At 40.4% G+C, this 13,824-nt stretch overlaps 1 protein-coding gene and 1 non-coding gene across 2 annotated transcripts in view; one reads left to right on the top strand and one right to left on the bottom strand.

The window, feature by feature from the left end:
* Positions 1-13,824, bottom strand: part of SCN11A (sodium voltage-gated channel alpha subunit 11) — a 226,141-nt gene that overhangs the window by 194,803 nt on the left and 17,514 nt on the right. The window contains exon 2 of the mRNA XM_023231709.2: positions 8,892-9,012. The gene's annotated coding sequence lies outside the window, so the exon portion shown is untranslated. The remainder of the gene's footprint in view (positions 1-8,891; positions 9,013-13,824) is intronic.
* Positions 2,478-2,584, top strand: LOC111555616. Its single transcript, XR_002735572.1, has one exon. It is a non-coding gene; the product is annotated as a U6 spliceosomal RNA (small nuclear RNA).

The following is a 13,824-nucleotide window of genomic DNA, read 5'->3' as shown; positions in this document are numbered from 1 at the left end:
AAGTTGGGAGGGGGGATGAAGAACCCGGATGTGCACCATCTTGCCTCCGTTCGTCCAAACACCTATGGCAAAAGCAAAGAAAAAAATCAAGCAGAATATGAAGGTAGATGATGAAAAATAGACTTGCCTTTCACCTCAGATCCCCAACTTTCCCTTTTTTTTTTTTTTTTTTTGAGATGGAGTCTTGCTCTGTCATCCAGGCTGGAGTGCAGTGGCAGGATCTCAGCTCACTGCAACCTCTGCCTCCCAGGTTCAAGCAATTCTCCTGCCTCAGCCTCTCGAGTAGCTGGGACTACAAGCATCTGCCACCACGCCTGGGTAATTTTTCTATTTTTAGTAGAGGCAGGGTTTCACCATGCTGGCCAGGCTGGTGTCAGACTCCTGAGCTCAGGTGATCCGCCCACCTCGGTCTCCCAAGTTCTGGGATTACAGGCATGAGCCACCGTGCCTGGCCAAGATCCCCAACTTTCAGTCCCGCTTCCCAATCACCAGTTTTTTCTGTCTCCATGGAGGAGTATTGACTATGTTTATAAACTGTAGGGACAGAAAGGTGTGATACCTTTCCTCCCCATCACAAGTGTCACTGCAGAAACTCCTACAACAAAAGACAGGTTAACAAGAGAAGAGCATACAGATTCATTTAATCAAAGTTTTACATGACCCAGAATGCTCCAGAAATGAAGACCCAGGGACCCAGGGAAAATAGTTTGTTGTTATGCTTAGGTTCGATGAAACATGGATAGCCATGTAGAAATGTGATTAGACAAAAGGGTTTGACCTAATAGTAATAGATAGAGTGGGGAAGCCCAGAAAGGCCTGTCTGCTCAGAATCTTCTTGGCCTCCCTGTTGTAGCATTTATTCCTCCTGGGTATGGGGCAGGACCCTTTGGAAATGTAAGGTCTTATGAACTACTATCAGGCAAGGGCAGATCAGAGAACATCTTTATGACCAGTGTTGGGGCTCAGAAAACAGTACCCCAAAATGAAGGCCTCAGAAGCAGCCTTAGGAGCAAAAGTTTCTCCCCTGAGACTAGTCATACAAACTAGAATCCCTCTTCCCCAAGGCAGGTCACAGAAACCAGAACCCCTTTCCCCTAAAGCCAGCCATGAAACCTGAACATAATACTCCAAATTTTCCTCTACCTTTCTGTGTAAAACTGGCCATAAAAAAAAAAAAAAAGTTATCTGATCTTCCTTGTTTGACTGTAAGTCATAAGACTCCCATTTCAGAAAGTGTCCTGCCCCATACCCAGAAGGAAGGAATGCAGGCTCAGAGAGGGACAGACAGGCCTTGCTGGATTTCCCCATTTAGTCTATTAGCATTAGATCATACCCTTCTGTCTAATCACATTTCTACATGGCTGTCCATACTTTTTTTAACCTAAGCATGAAAATGGACAATTTCCCCTGTATCTTTGGGTCTTCCTTCTGAAGGCTCCTGTATATACACATTACATAAATTTATATGCCTTTTCTCCAGTTAATCTACCTTTTCCAAGTTGGTTTTTTTCAGCAAACCCTCAAAGTGCCAAGTGGAACCCCCCGGCCTCTGCACGAGCTCTTAGACAGAAAGGTTGGAGGAACTTTGGAATAATAGCTTGCTTTGGGTAAAGGGAGTTCTAGCTTCTAAGAGCCCCCCTTTACCCTTGGGGAAGAGGAATTCTTGTTCCTGACTTATTTCAGGAGGGAAGGAGGGGTGGGAGACAGGAGGGCAGAAGGTCAGAGAGACCTTGGTTCTGAGGCTGCTTCTGAGACCTTCCAATCTCCTTTAGTTCAAAGTACTCAGCATGCCAAAGTGCCCTCAGAGAGGGTTCTTGATCTCACACAAGAAAGGATTTGGAGCGAGTCCATAGAGTGAAGTGAAAGCAAGTTTATTAAGAAAGTAAAGGAATAAAAGAATGGCTACTCCATAGACAGAGGAGTGGCACAGGATGCTCAGCTGGCTATACGTATTGTTACTTCTTGATTATATGCTAAACAAGGGGTGGATTATTCATGAGTTTTCCTGGAAAGGGATGGGAAATTCCTGGAATTAAGGGTTCCTCCCCTTTTTAGACCATATAGGGTAACTTCCTGGCATTGCCATGGCATTTGTAAACTGTCGTGGTGTTGGTGGGAGTGTCTCCTAGCATGCTAATGCATTATAATTAGTGTGTAATGAGCAGTGAGGACAACCAGAGGTCACTTTCATCGCCACCTTAGTTTTGGTGGGTTTTGGCTGGCTTCATTACCGCAGCCTGTTTTATCAGCATGGACTTTATGACCTGTCTGTTGTGCCAACCTCCTATCTCATCCTGTGACACAGAATGCTTAACCTCCTGGGAGTGCAGCCTAGTAGGTCTCAGCCTTATTTTACCCCTCCCCAATTCAAGATGAAGTTGCTGTGGTTCAAACGCCTCTTGATAGTTCTATTGCTATTGTTTCTTCTTTTATACCTAAAGCTCTAAAAAACCTTGTTGACAAAAGTACATAGAAGAGTACTTGCTTCAGCAGCACATATATTAAAATTAGAATGATACAGAGAAGATTAACATGGGCCCTACACAAGAATAACACGCGAATTCACGAAGTGTTCCATATTTTTATTACATTATGTGTCAATTAAAACTAAAACAAAACTTTAAAAAAATACATAGAAGAAAATCCTTTCAACCTTAAATATCACATGCTGATCTGTCATTAGAGATTGTCTGCAATGATTTCTCAGCTGACAAGTCATTATACAAGGCAGATATTTATCTTTAAAATAATCCTGTGTTCTTTTTTGTGTGTGAAGGTTCAGTTTCTGAAAGTTCATTAAGCTCTATACTTAAGACGTGTTCACTGTTCTCTACTTGGGATATAACTTAAAAGTGTCTTCTAAACAACTCATTTGCTCACCACGAATTACCTGAACTACAACCTCACTGGGTCGTGGGGGTCTCCCTTCTCCCATCATGATGAGTACCTTTAAGTCCAACTTCCTATGATACCAATGGTTTCCTCCCAGGTGAAGGGCCTTTAAAATCCTGCAGACCCCTGTCAAAGAAAACCGGAGCCAGACAGAAGTTAAAGCAGCGAAGATAAATTTTATTCAGGAGCTATTGCAGTAGGGAAAGAGAGACCTCAGTTTATAATGGGCTCCCTTCTGAATACAAGGACAAGTGGGAAATTATGGCCAAGGTGCAGGGTGGGGTCAGTGGATGGAAATTACTAAAAGGGAACATCAGCAATAAGATGGATTCTAAACTGTCTCAGCTTCTAGCTGAAGGCAGCCAGGATAGTAAGATACTGAGGGAGAGGGGTTGAGGAATTTCATCAGATATCAAGGGTGGTCAGACACCAAGGGTGGGGGATTCTAATGACACTAACTCAGCAGGATTCTTTCTGAAAGCAGAATAAGCAAGCCAAGGATGGAGCCCAAGGTCTGGGTCTTCAGGGCTTAAAAGAGCCTGATTAGTGTTAGGTCAAAGAGAGAGTCTGTTGCTCCAGATGTCCCTAAAGCCCCCAGGGGTCAGAGAGCTAACTTTCCTAGGCAACTTCTGAAAACAGCTGGCACTCCAAATCAAGACTGCCTGATGCCACTTCCTCCCATGGAGGCCACTTCTAGGAATGGGTCACTTTACTAATAAAAAAAAAAAAAAGTGTCCAGCAGAAGCCCTGGCCCTAGAAACAACTCACATGGAAAGATGGGTAGAATGAGGGACACTGAAGATCCCTGTCTTGTTTAAAATCCCCCTTGACCTGGGGGGTTTTCCTTTACTCAATAAAGTCTATTCCTTAAGTCATGCTTGCAAAGCCAGTGGCAACCATAAAGGGCCTCATCTGGCAGGATAGATCCTCCTTCAATTTTATTAAACCATGTGATTTGCAAAAGGATTGTTACTGGGTTTTGGGGGTCATTCATTTACTCAAGGTTGACACCAGTTTTTCAAAAATCCCTGCTTGTTGCCCAGGGGTCAGTGCATGATAGTGAGATTCAGAACACATGACTTTCTTTTGTAAATTGGAAGCTGAGCTCGAAAGGGTAGGTAAGAAAAGAGGGACCAGCACTGGCACTCAGCTGTGGGCAAATGTCTCAAACAAATGAACTTTAGGAATAAACACTCGGCTTCTGAAAGTTTAGCCCCTTAAAACTATCACTGCCCCATCCCTTAAAACATCTCACAAACCCAACTGGGGAGGCTGTTTACCCCCATTGACAGCGGCTATTTCAGACCTTGCTACCAAGGTTGAAGCAAGGGTTTGAAAAGTAAGGAGGTAGGACAGTTCTTCCTTAGCTGGTAGCTTCTCTGGAACTAGCAGATGATTGAAGCTGGCATTTTACCTTCTAGAGCTTTCTTGGGCACTTCTGGGAGACCCAGCTCTGTGACCCAGCTTCAAGTCTCCTGAAGAGGTGACATATTCTGCTCCTTGGCCTAGCTGCATCCCTCTCGGCCCAGGGTCATGGTGATGCACCCACACATTTTTCATAGTTGAAGATTTCTTTCTCATCTCCCAGGTGGTCCTCTTGAGTTAGACTTAATACAGTTCAGCCTAGATTTTTCTCCCATCTGCCACACATCCATCTAGTCTACAGAAAACCCTCATCAAACCCTTACCCCCTCCCAAATAAAAAACTGTGGGAATACAGTCTGTTAACTAGCACTCTTGTGGCTCTACCAGCAAAGCAACTAGTTGGCCTATCTCTAGCCCTCTAGATTTGGGAGGGTTACAACCCAGACCACCCAACTGGTCACTTACCAAGCTCTCAGATGCTCTCACTGAAGATCTACCTCATTATATTTGGGATCACAGGATACATCCCCTTGGGGGAGAAGGGATAGAGTTCACAGCACAGATTTTTTCCAAAGAAATCTTTTAATCCCTCTTCCCATGCTCTGACACTGTTAATATCCTTAAATCGTCTAGATGCTTGTAACCAGTTCCCAAGGATATTTCATTTGTCAATTGGCACATAGGATCCATCTTAAACCGATTTGAGATTTCATATTAATTATATTTCTACCTCAGGTCAAACCGAAACAATAAACACTCATGCCATACCATTCTTTAACTGCTGTCTTGGCCTGTTTTCTGTTGTCATAACAGAATGCCTGGGACTGGGTAATTTATAAAGGAAGTTGATTTGGTTCACAGTTCTGGAGACTGGGAAGTCCAAGGGCATGATGACAGCTTCTGGTAAGGGCTTTGTGCTGCATCATAACTTGGCAAAGGGCATCACATGGCGAGAGAGCAAGAGTGTGCAAAAAAGACAAAACATGAGGGGTGGCCTTGCTTTATAGCAAGCCACTCTCGTGGTAACAAATTCAGTCCCGTTAGAGCAAGAACTCACTGACCCCCTGGAGAACCCAGTCCCATGAGAGCAGCATTAATCCCTTCATGAAGGCAAAGCCGTCATGACCCAAACACTTCATAAAGGTCCCACGACTTTTCAGCATCATTACATTGGGAATCAAATTGCAACATGAGTTTTATAGGGGACAAGTCATATTCAAACCATTAGTAACTGCCTATGTGTGGCAGTATCAGTAACTGTCTGGATGCATCTTTATGGATGTATCAATAATTCATTTCATCTGTCATGGTCATTTGCTTCAACAATGCTTTAATAAATATCCCTTTACCTGTGTTTTTAAGTAAACTGTTAGTATACCAGTAGGATAAATTTCTAGAAAAGGAGCTAAGTCACTCTCTAAAGAGGTTATACCAATTTACCCTCCCAATCTAAGTGTAAAAAAAGATGGTTTTCCACATCCTCTGAACACAGTACCTTTTAAACTTTTAAATCTTTTCCAATGTAATAGATAAAAAATTATATCCTATTTAAATATGTATTTTCTTGATTATAGATGAGGTTAAATATATTTTTATGCAATTTAAAACCACTTATTTTATTTTACTATGAGATGCCTGTGCATATCCTTTGCCCATTCTTTCCTATTGTGCTTTTGGTATTTTTTCACATTAACTTGTAAACACTTCTTGTAATATTAAGGAAATTGGCCCACTGTCATGTGTGTTCCAAACAGATTTTCCCATAGTGGGAAAGGGCATAGTGGGCAGGGGCACCCATGAAGAGGTGGTTCAAGGCAAACATAGTACAACTCAGTGCATTTAGAATGTAGCTACATTTGGAACAGCATCTCTCACATCTTCTCCTGTCTTCCAGATGTTACTGAGTTGTTACCTTCTCATTCATAGCAGTTCAGCAATGAAGATCTAATTGAAGTGTAAGAAAAAGGGTCCATTGGACAGTCACCATGGCAACTGCCCCTCCCACAGTATTTACCATTCAAAGGCTTCTGCAGGCATTCATGTACAACAAATTAGCAAAGAAAGATTTCCAGATTCACAACCCTAATTTTGAATGCAGTTTGAAGGTGCTTAGAGACATAAAGAATGCCTGTGGTTTCTACAAGATTACTATGAAAAGAATTGTCTTCAGTTCCAGCTTCTGTGGCAGGACGATTTGTTCAGACATTAGAGTATATTTTGTTTCTGGTGTAATTTTTCTTCCATTTCCACCATCTGCTGAGGGTTGCCAGCCCACAGTGCTTGCTGGTCTCAGGGGTGGTTTATATTCCTGGGCATAAAGCAGAAGCTGCTTAAAGATCATCTCTGATCTTGCCCTTAGTGAAAGCTCAAGCTTACTGAAGAGGTAAAACTATAAATCTAGGTGGGGAGGGGCATGGTGGGGACAAACCAATTCTCTTTGGAGGCAGGAAGAGGAGTGAAGGAAAGCAGGAGAGGCTCTGCAAAGATGGCAGACCTGTGACCACTGCTGAAAACATCTAAGCTGGTGATAGAACCTGGTCATGATGGCTAGAGGTCTTAGGGAAGTGGAGCCCTAGGCACTGGGATTCCTGGTCCTAACAAAAAATTCCAGTCCCAATGGCAGAAAAGATCAGTGGCCCGCCCACTTCCAAGGGACCATATTTCTCATACTCTAAAGCATCTAAGCCCTAACCACTGTGGCCTGAGGATTGTTGGTGCTTCCAGGCATATAACCTCTGGGATATATGAGTGACTTTATGGTCAATTAGAGTGTCAGAAGAATCTTAACAGTAACTGAAGTTACATTTTCCATCATTTTAGCTGGCCAAGAGCTTGAAATTATTTTTATTTTTAATAATGAGACATCAATTTGACACATCAGTTTATGGAGTAAAATTTACATCCAGTGCACCTTTTTAGACTAGTATTGTAAGAAGCCTCAGCCAGTTCAGCTTCTGACAAAAATCCTACCACACACACACACACACACACACACACACAAAGCACATTTGTGACATGGTTTTTATATTGTTTTTATTTTGCCCACTTAATACTTTACAAACACTTACATTTTGCTTTATTTCTTTTAATGTATTTTCATGATCAATTATGGCACTTTTATGGGAGAAAATAGGTTTCCTGAAAAGATACTTTGGTTATGACTTTTCATCAGTGGGGAATAAGTGCTAAGTATTTTGAAGTCTGACTTGTCACATTAGCCAGTTAGTTCAAATTAGGGATGGCCTGGATGGTTCTCTACTGCCCTCCAGTGGGAAAGCTAGATGGAGGTCAAAACATTTTTGAAATGGAAAATGGATTGGTTTATGTGTCTCTAATATTGGGATGTAAAATATATGGACAGAAGGAGATAAAAGAACTGAAGGATGTTTTCTTCTCAATGTGTTCAGAAATAAGTGAACTGTTGAACAATGAGCCATTCAGCACCATGACTTCTTACAACTTGAAAAGGATATTGTAAAGACTGTATTTAAAACTGAGGTCTTGGCCAGGCACGGAGGTTCTTGCTCACCGATAATCCCAACACTTTGGCGGGCCAACGCAGGAGGATCACTTGAGGTCAGAAGTTGGATACCAGCCTGGCCAACATGGTGAAACCCCATCTCTACTAAAAATACAAAAATTAGCTGGGCGTGGTGGTATGTGACTGTAATCCCAGCTACCTGGGAGGCTTAGGCAGAAGAATAGCTTGAACCTGGGAGGCAGAGATTGCAATGAGCCAAGATTGCACCACTGCATTCCAGCCTGGGTGACAGAGTGAGATTTTGTCTTAAAAAAAAAGAAAAAAGGAAGGAAAAAGAAAAAGAAAGACAAAATGGAGGTCTTTCTGCCAGGACAAAAATAGTACACAACTTTGGACATAAACATTTTAAGCATTCTGAGTCTCTATGTATACTTATATACTCTTGCTTTACTTCTGCATAATTATTTAATTATGATCTTGTAGTCTATTATATATCATAACACCCTTATTTCTTCAAAGAAGATTATTAAAGGGCTATGAAGAAATTATGCAGCTTCTCAGTTTCTCCATGAATCTGATTAATATCTGTGATAGCCTTGCATTAAAAACTTTATTTAGTTTACAGAAAAAGTTTGCCAATCCCTGCTAAGTCACAATTCCCACCACATTTGCATCCTGCTTTAACCAACTGATAGATATTTTTATAGTGAAGGAAAAACTTAGAAAAAGTACATTTTACTAACATAAAAACAAAAAAAGTACAACAAACCAAACAAAAATGGTTATACAAAAGGAGTGGATTAATCTCTGAATACTGACTGACTCTTACATGCTCATTTCCTCCTATACTTCTAAAGATACTTCTAGAACTGATGTGTTTAAAACAGATTTATGTCTATGTCCGGAGCAGGGTAATAAAATAAACTCAGTTGCTCCAAAAAAAATAGTTTATTTAGCATCTCTGCATTATTTAAATGAGTCTTATTCTATTCTTTTAAAAATCTGTCTTTAAAATATCCAAATTAATATATTAATCACTAATACACAATGGTGGTTATAAATAAAGGCTCTAATTATGTTGTGTTTTTAAATATATTTTCAAAATATATTAATTCCTCTTGAACAAACAAACAAAAAACATGAAAACATTCACCTCTCCCCTCTGGCAAACAAGATGCCAACTGTGGGGTATGGTGGAAAGTCATACTGGATACTTTCACGGTGTTCAGCAAATGGATTAAACATGGAGCCAGAAACAGAAACACCAGGACAATCTGAAAACAACAACAACAACAAAAAAGAAAAAACAAGCTTTATCATTTCCCAAGACCTTTTCCAGGTTATAAAAGCAAGAGAGGAGGCAAGAAAAACAGAAAATTTCAAACTGACTTGAAAATTTTTAAGAAGTGATAGAGCCTATATTACATAAAACTTATGAGACAGTTGACCCTAGGAAATTATAACACTTTGCCAATGTTTCCTGGGCAAGCTGATCATTAAAATTAATATCTAAAATATATTGAATATTTCCTGCATACTAAGTGCTATGCTAAGATCATCTCATTTGAATTCAGAAGACCCATATGAGATGGGTACCATTTTCATTCCCATTTTACAGATAAAGAAACTGAAGATGAGAGAAACTGACCAGGCACGGTGGCTCATGCCTGCAATCCCAACACTTTAGGAGGCTGAGGTGGGCAGATCACTTGAGGTCAGGAGTTTGAGACCAGCCTGGCCAACATGACAAAACCCTGACTCTATTAAAAATACAAAAATTAGGCAAGCCAAGGTGGCGGGCGCCTGTAATCCCAGCTACTGGAGAGGCTGAGGCAGGAGAATTGCTTGAACCTGGTAGGTGGAGGTTGCAGTGAGCTGAGATTGTGCCACTGCACTCCAGCCTGGGTAACAGAAGGAAATTGCATCTCGAAAAAAAAAGAAGAGAGAGAGAGAAAAAAAAACTAAATTAACTTGCTCAAGTAATTGGGAGAAGAAAGATCAAACTTCAGAAATGATTTAACAATAACAAGTCTGGTTTATTTGGAAGCAGAAGCCTTCCAAAACTCTTATTTACTTTTTATATTTACTACATTTTTGTTTATTATACATGTGAGGTTTCTTTCCGGATGTCAAACTTTTTTCATGTACAATCTATATTTTATTGCACAAAAATGCTTAAAACGAAGATTTGAGACTCAAAGAGAACAGAACTACAATATACCTCAGAAGTACCTTGTGAGAAAAGCATTGTTATTACTATTTTACAGATTAGTTAAGACCTTGGGGGCTTGGAGAAATAATGTGAATTCTCAAAGGGCAAAGGTTGACCTAGGACTTGACCCGTATTATGTGAATAACTTCAGGTGTGTAAGATTGACTTGCGAATATTCCTTAGGCCATGGCACATTGCTATCATTAGGCATTCACAGGGAATCTGAGAGATTATATGAACACATCACAGTACAATTGGCCCTCAATATCCATGGGTTCCACATCTGTGGATTCAAGCAACTGCAAATAAAAAATATTTGAAAAAAATCACATCTGTACTGAACATGTAGAGTTTTTTCTTGTTATTGCCTAAACAATATAGTAGAACTACTATTTACATAGCATTTACATTGTATTGGGTATAAGTAATCTAGAGATAATTAAAAATATAGGCTGGGCATGGTGGCTCACACCTGTAATCCCAGCACTTTGGGAGGCCAAGGTGGGCAGATCACAAGGTCAGGAGTTTGAGATCAGCCTGGCCAACATAGTGAAACACCATTTCTACTAAAAATACAAAAATTAGCGGGCATGGTGGTGTGCACCTGCAATCCTAGCTACTTGGGAGGCTGAAGCAGGAGAATTGCTTGAACGCAGGAAGCGAAGGTTGCAGTGAGCTGAGATTGCACCAGTGCATTCCAGCCTGGGTGACAGAACGAGATTCCATCTCAAAAACAAAACAAACAAACAAAACACAAAACAAACAAAAAAAAAAACTATACAGGAGGCAACAAAATACCAGCAAATAGAATTCATCAACACATTAAAAAGATCATGCATTACGACCAAGTGGAATTCAGCCCAGAGATGCAAGGACGGTTCAATATATACAAATTAATTTAAGTGCTACAACATATTAACAGAATAAAGGACAAAAATCATATGATCATTTCAATTGATGCTGAGAAAGCATTTGATAAAATCCAACATCCCTTCATGATAAAAAAAAAAAATCTGGCCAGGCGCGGTGGCTCAAGCCTGTAATCCCAGCACTTTGGGAGGCCGAGACGGGTGGATCAGGCGGTCAGGAGATAGAGACCATCCTGGCCTACACGGTGAAACCCCATCTCTATTAAAAAATACAAAAAACTAGTTGGGCGAGATGGTGGGCGCCTGTAGTTCCAGCTACTTGGGAGGCTGAGGCAGGAGAATGGCGTCAACCCGGGAGGCGGAGCTTGCAGTGAGCCGAGATCGCGCCACTGCACTTCAGCCTGGGCGACAGAGCGAGACTCCGTCTCAAAAAAAAAAAAAAAAATCCTCAAAGAACTGGGCATAGAAGGAACATATCTCAACAAAAGCCATATACAACAGACCCATGGCAGTATCAGACTAATGCAGAGGAACTGAAAGTCTTTCCTCTAAGATCTGGAACACAACAAAGATGTCCACTTTCATCACTGTTACTGAACATTTTAATAGTAGTCAGTGTCCTAGCTAGAGCAGCCCAGTAAGAGAAATAAATAAAAGGCATACAAATTGGAAAGGAATAAGTCAAATTATCCTTGTTTGCAGATATGATCTCATATTGGGAAAAACTTAAAGACTCTATCAAAAAACTATTAGAACTGATAAACAAATTCAGTAGAGTTGCAGGATATAAAATCAATATAAAAAATCAGTAGCATTCCTATATGTCAATAGTGAACAATCTGAAAATGAAATCAGGAAGGTAATTCCATTTACAATAACAACAAATCAAATAAAAACCAAGGAATAAACTTAATCAAAAAGTAAAAGATCTCTACAATAAAAAGTATAAAATGTTGATAAAAGAAATTGAAGCGGACACACAAAAAAAAGAAAGATATTCCATGTTCATGGATTGGAAGAATTAATATTGTTAAAATGTCCATATCACCCAAAGCAATCTACAGACTCAATGCAATCCCTACCAAAATAATAATAATATTCTTCACAGAAATAAAAAAAAATCCTAAAATTTATATGGAACCATGAAAGGCCCAGAATAGCCAAAGCCATCCTAAGCAGAAAGAACAAAACTGAAGGAATCACATTACCTGACTTCAAATTATATTACAGAGCCATAGTAACCAAAATAGCATGGTACTGGCACAAAAACAGACACACCAACCAAGGGAACAGAATAGAGAACCCAGAAATAAATCCATACATCTACAATGAACTCACTTTTGACAAAGGCGCCAATTACATACACTGGGGAAAGGACAGTCTCTTCAGTAAATGGTGCTGGGAAAACTGAATATCCATATGCAAAAGAATGAAACTAGGCCCCTATCTCTTGCTGTATATAAAAATCAAATCAAAATGGATTAAAGCCTTAAATCTAAGCCCTCAAACTATGAAACAACTAAAGGAAAACACTGAGGAAACTCTCCAGGACATTAGTCTGGGCAAAATTTTTTCTTTTTCCTTTTTTCAGAGATGGGATCTCACCATGTTGCTCCAGCTGAAGTGCAGTGGCTATTCACAGGTGTGATCCTGGTACTGATCAGCATGGAAGTTTTGGCTTGCTACATTTCTGACCTGGGCCAGTCCACTCCTCCTTAGGCAACCAAGTGGTCAGGTCCCCTGCTCCTGGGAGGTCACCACATTGATGCCAAATTTAGTGCAGATGCCTGATTGCCATAGTGCTTTATAGCCCAGAACTCCTGGACTTAAGCAATCCTCCTGCATCAGCTTTCTGAATTCAGCAGATTTCCTTTTTTTTTTTTTAAAGAGACACAGTCTCGCTCCGTAGCCCAGGCTGGAGTGCAATGGCACAATATCGACTCACTGCAACCTCTGCCTCCCAGGTTCAAGAGATTCTCATGCCTCAGGCCCCCCAAGTAGCTGGGATTACAGGCATGCCCCACCACACCTGGCTAATTTATGTATTTTTAGAAGAGATGGGGTTTTGCCATGTTGGCCAGGCTGATCTTAAACTCCTGGCCTCAAGTGATCCGCTTGCCTCAGCCTCCCAAAGTGCTGAGATTACAGGCATGAGCCACCGCGCCTGGTCAAGCAGATTTCTTGAGTAATACCCCAAAAGCACAGACAATCAAAGAAAATGGATAAGTGGGATCATCAGTTAAAAAGCTTCTGCACAGCAAAGGAAATAATCAACAAAGTGAAGAGATAACACATAGAATGGGAAAAAATATTTGTAAACTATCCATCTGTCAAGTGGTTAATAACCAGAATATATAAGAAGCACAAACAACTCTGTAAGAAAATATCTAATAATCCAATTAAAAATGGGCAAAAGATCTGAATAGATATTTCTCAAAAGAAGACATATGAATGGCAAACAGGTATATGAAAAAGTGCCCAACATCACTGATCATCAAAGAAATGCATATCAAAACTGTATTATCTCACCCCAGTTAAAATGGCTTTTATCCAAAAGACAGGCAATAACAAATGCTAGTGGGAATGTGGAGAAAAGGGAACCCTCATATACTGTTGGTGGGAATGTGAATTAGTATAGCCACTCTGGAGAACAGTATAGAAGTTCCCTCAAGAAACTGAAAATAGAACTACTATATGATCTAGCAATCCCACTGCTACGTATATACCCAAAAGAAAGGAAATCAGTATATTGAAGAGATATCCGCACTCTCATGTTTATTGCAGCTCTACTCAACAATAGCCAAGATTTGGACCTAAGTGTTCATCAACAGACAAATGGATAAAGTAAATGTGGCACGTGTATATGATGGAGTACTATTCAACTACAAAAAGGAATGAGATAGTGTCATTTGCAACAACATGGATGGAACTGGAGGACGTTATGTTAAGTGAAATAAGCCAGGCATGGAAAAACAAACCTTGCATGTTATTACCAATTTGTGGGA

This window comes from Piliocolobus tephrosceles, chromosome 2, assembly GCF_002776525.5.
Source record: "Piliocolobus tephrosceles isolate RC106 chromosome 2, ASM277652v3, whole genome shotgun sequence".
NCBI classification, from domain to species: domain Eukaryota; kingdom Metazoa; phylum Chordata; class Mammalia; order Primates; family Cercopithecidae; genus Piliocolobus; species Piliocolobus tephrosceles.
This window is presented reverse-complemented; position numbering and strand designations above follow the sequence as displayed.